The sequence below is a fragment of the Fundulus heteroclitus genome, chromosome 15, assembly GCF_011125445.2.
Source record: "Fundulus heteroclitus isolate FHET01 chromosome 15, MU-UCD_Fhet_4.1, whole genome shotgun sequence".
In the NCBI taxonomy this organism is placed as follows: domain Eukaryota; kingdom Metazoa; phylum Chordata; class Actinopteri; order Cyprinodontiformes; family Fundulidae; genus Fundulus; species Fundulus heteroclitus.
Genome location: NC_046375.1, coordinates 4,219,388 through 4,223,853, shown reverse-complemented (window position 1 = coordinate 4,223,853; position 4,466 = coordinate 4,219,388). Strand labels below are relative to the sequence as shown.

At 41.7% G+C, this 4,466-nt stretch overlaps 1 long non-coding RNA gene across 1 annotated transcript; it reads right to left on the bottom strand.

Moving 5' to 3' along the window:
- Nucleotides 1-297: 297 nt before the first annotated feature.
- On the bottom strand, nt 298-2,488 carry LOC110369354. The gene is made up of 3 exons (XR_002428957.2): nt 2,391-2,488; nt 951-1,013; nt 298-318 (listed from the first exon to the last, which is right to left on the bottom strand). It is a non-coding gene; the product is annotated as an uncharacterized LOC110369354 (long non-coding RNA).
- Nucleotides 2,489-4,466: the final 1,978 nt, after the last annotated feature.

Here is a 4,466-nt window from a genome sequence, read left to right as displayed (position 1 = left end):
AACCATCTGCTGTGTGGGAAATAAAGATTTCACTAAAATATTTAGAACTTGGTATCCTGTGACCATCAGAGGAAGCTGATGAAGCTTCCCGATCCAATTAAAAACGTGAAAACATCAGCAAAAGCCGGTCGTCTTTGTGGGCAGCGATGTGAGATAGCCATTAGAGCTTGATTAAAAACAGCGTGCTTCAACCTTGACCCATCCCCGCCTGCGCCGGTTCCACCATCGCACCGGCAGACGCACGCAGAGAAGTCCCCAAAAGATGCTTAAAGATAAAAGAGAATCGACCCGTCAGCCGTATGTACAGAGGCTGCAGATCTGAAAGGAGAAGAGCCATGAAAAATGGATGAGAGAAGAAATCCACTTCACCTCCCCCCCTGGAGGCTGGCACACCCCCCACAGTGCTCCCACTCATAATCCTCTCTCCTTCTACACACACACACACTCCTCGCTCTGTGCATGCGGTGTGTGTGCAAACAGAAAGACAAGGTAGGCACACGGAGCCCGAGGCCCACGGGTAGGTGTTAGGATTCAAGAGATGCACCAGTTTGCAGCTAATATTAGTCTTTCATGACTTTACAGATATTATCTGTGACTGATGGGATAAAGCTGAGGCTCATTAGACACTATCAAATCTGAAATGCTTATAAACATGCTCTCTTGTGCTTAGATTTTCGGATAATTTTACATATTTAAAAAAAAACTCCAAAAGATGAAATGTTTAGAAAATTGCTTTAGTCCTGCTAATGATGGAGTGAACCACCATCTCTTTGTGCCCCATAAAGAATCGTTCGACCATGACACGGGATCAATTCTTAATAAAGTAGGATTACACGGCAGTGCTTCCGTGGTTTCTATTTATTTACATCTTGGTAAAAATGATGTGGAACAAATTCTTTAAATAACAAGGCTTCACATACCCAAGGAATGTTGAAATGTTTGGTATTTACCAAAAGCTGTCATCTGTGAAGACAGCAACACGTGACACATTACTTCATGATGGTACAGCATGTCTGAAAAAAACAAAAAAAAAACTAACCTAAAACGTTAAGCGGGATTATGTATGGGTAAGTAAATGCTTCCTTTTCACTGGTCATCAGGGAGTGTTAAAATCTCTGGAAAAGCAGAGGTTTTAGTAGGTTAGTGGTCTGTAATACACAGGTTTGTACCACATCAGAAAGTTACAGGTGTAATGAGGCACGGGGTGTTAAGCTCCGCAGCTCTGAGAAATTCCCATGGGAAAGCCCAGATGTGTACAAAGCAGCAGTGACTTGCAGTTTTGTAAGCTCCGTTACGCAGGGAGATTACTTCACCGGGACACATGAGAGAAAGATGTGCGCATCTTGTCTGAAATGTAAGACTCTCTAGTCTCCAATGATACTGACCATGACGGGGTGGAGGTAAGCATTGCTGTCCAGCGAAGCAATTTTCTGAGAGAATGAGCATTGTTTTATAGACAGTTAAATGACCTCTTGTGTGTTCAAAGTGCAGTGAAACCAAAAGTATTTGAGAAAATAAATTAGGGACTTATTTTAGAAACATTAAAGACTCCAAACTGGAGGTATTTAAGGGGAAAAGTACCAGTATGAGCACATGGCTCTGCTCATACTGGTACTGGTATGATTGGGTTTAAGGGGTTAAAGGAACAACTGTTGCTGCAAATTAGTTTTGGTAGGGGTTGAAAACCCACTTCTACCGATTTAAAGTCTGCTCCTATAAAACACAAATATTGTTTTCAAGAGAGAAACATTGACGACTGTTGCCCATCTTGCCAACAGTGGAGATCCAAGAGAGTTCATCGCAAGGCCTTGCAGATCAAAGATCTTGCTAAAAAGGTGTAAAAATAAGCTTACATGTAAACAATCCAAAGAGTTTTGGAACACTATCCTTTGTCCAAGCGCAGCAGTGGAGGTATAATGGTTTGAGCTTGTGTTGGAGCGTCATTATCTGGGTACCGTTCAGTCACCGAGTTGACTGTGAATCCCTTCTTATACCAATTTTTTTTTAAGTAGCTTTGCATGGCCATCTAAATGATAGCTGGGGCTTAGAGTAAAAAGTTCCCTGAAACAGAGCACATCAACTGACCCAAAACAGAAGAATAAAAAACGATAAATAACACCTAAAACTTAACTTATGTATGTTAGCTCAAGCATGTACTATTTGATATACTTAAATACTCACGCTGCATCTGCAAAGTTGTTTACTATCAATGACAAATCTACACTTGCATAACTTCATGCTACCTTTTCAGCATTTAACTCATTGTGTCTCACACGATCGTTTCTCCCCAATATTTACTGACACCCGAAACTTTAAAATTGCAGCGACACATCATCCCCCTCACCACCTAAGACCCTTCATTAAGGGTGATCCACCTTAAGCCCACTTACGTGCTCTTGTGAGAGCGTGTGAAACGTTCCAGTCCAAGCGTCTGCAGCGGCTCAGGCTATCTGCAGCATCCGTTGGGGCCTATCTGACGAGCTGGCAGTCGCCTGATGAGAGGGAGACGGTGACACGCAGAGGGAAGGGAGGGCGGCTGTCACCTCCGCTTTGATTGGCAGCTTCTTCTCCTGCAGGAAGAGGTAAAGCTCCTGTTTGCATGTCAAAATATTACCTAAGGTGGCACATTTATACAAGGGTCCATGATTAAACAGATAATGGCAGTTTTTGTGGACACCTGAGAAGACTTTTTTATTTTTTTTACGAGGAGTCTTTTACATTTTCCTGCATGCAACAGAAATATTCTTTCGGTGTAATTTGCATAGTCTTTGGTTTCATTTTAAAGCCAAAAGGTCATCTGTGAAACATACAGGAGATGCATGCGTATGCAATGGAAGACCATAGCTTAGTGTGTTGATTGGAGACTTTGCCTCATAATTGAAGCTTCCAGTCACTTTGAGCCTTTCTGCCTTTAAATCTCACCGTAGACCCGCTAAACCAGCATACCACAAGTGTTGGCGGATAAGATCTTTGTTTGCATGTTGGGGTGGAGAATTCATCCTAAACTTACTGATTTCCCTTCTAGAGCTGAAAAACCAAAGCATGTTCTCATTTTTTTTTTTTTTTTACTCATTTTTGTGCCTGGTTCTCTTTGTGAGAGCTGGTCTTTTTCAGACAATTCCAAACAACACAGTTCTCTCAAAGGGGATTAGTTTGTTTTCTAACTGCCGTTTCTTACAATCCAAGAAGCTGGGAGAAATCCCTGACTGAAAACACTTCTTTTAGACTTTGTCGGGATTATTTCATTGACATTTTTGTTGTTACTGCTTAGGCAAACTCATGACGGCTAATTAGCACATGAACAGTTTTTGGTTCTGAAATCTAACTGTCTAGAGCTTTGGTTAAAAAAAAAAAATTCCCATATTGCTTTCTTGTGCCGTTCCAATATAATGATAAGGAACTCTAGGGTCTCATGCAGGACAGACTGTTACTAAAGAGAGACAGAATATTGGGCAATTCGGTAATAAAAGAAGAAGTTGAAGGATTCTTGGAAGAAAGCGTGCCAAATTTTAAAACTACTCATGCCTTTTACATGAGCACTGACATGCCGATCTGGCCCAATCGGGCAAAAATCTAAATCAGGAAGACATATTTGCGTTTTGTTTTGAGTTTTTCAAAACAAAGCAAAACATCAGATCTCAATCCATGGTTGGAAGAGATCTGGAGATTTTGGAGCGGAGGTGCACATCTTAAACTCATTATTGTCGTCCATGCACCATTCCTAAGGCTTTTTTTCTTTGTGGAATGGGAAGATAATCTTGCTGAAACAGGCCACGGCCATCAGGGAAAACCGTTGCCACAAAACGGTGTACTCATCCTGCAGCAGATAATAGGCCGGTGGCATGCGTCAAAGTTGGCAGGACCCAAGGTTACCCAAAAGAACCTTTCAGAACAGAGTCCCACTGTCTCGCTGCTGGCTTGCCTATACTTCTCAAAGTGAATGCTGGAGCTTCGTCTTAGACCACAAACACTTACCTGGCCATCCATGCCCCGCAGAAGAAATCATGATTCATAAGACTAAGCCACCTTGTTCTGTTGCTCTGTGTTGTCGGTTCGACTCTGTTTCCTCTTTTAGATATTGACCACTGAAGGCCACATGAGCTGCAGTTATGGAGATTTTTTTGACTTTTTTCCTGCTTCTGACGCATAAAATTTAAAGGAAAAATGCTCCTGCTGCCTATATCCCACCTTCTGACGGACGTCATGATTAAGAGCCGCACGGAAAACGGTTTTAGTTTCAATGAATGGATGTATGTGAGTGGTATTTTATAGGTTTCCAATATAACATAAGCCCACATAATTGAGGGTTTGTTGTTAGATTTGCACGTAGAAAACAAATATACAAATAATTCAATACATATAAATATGTGAAACACACGCCAGCGCTATTCTACCACCAACATGCTTGACAATTGGTATGCTGTTCTAAAGTCTTAAAGCCTCCCCCTGACTCCTTCGTGCATTCT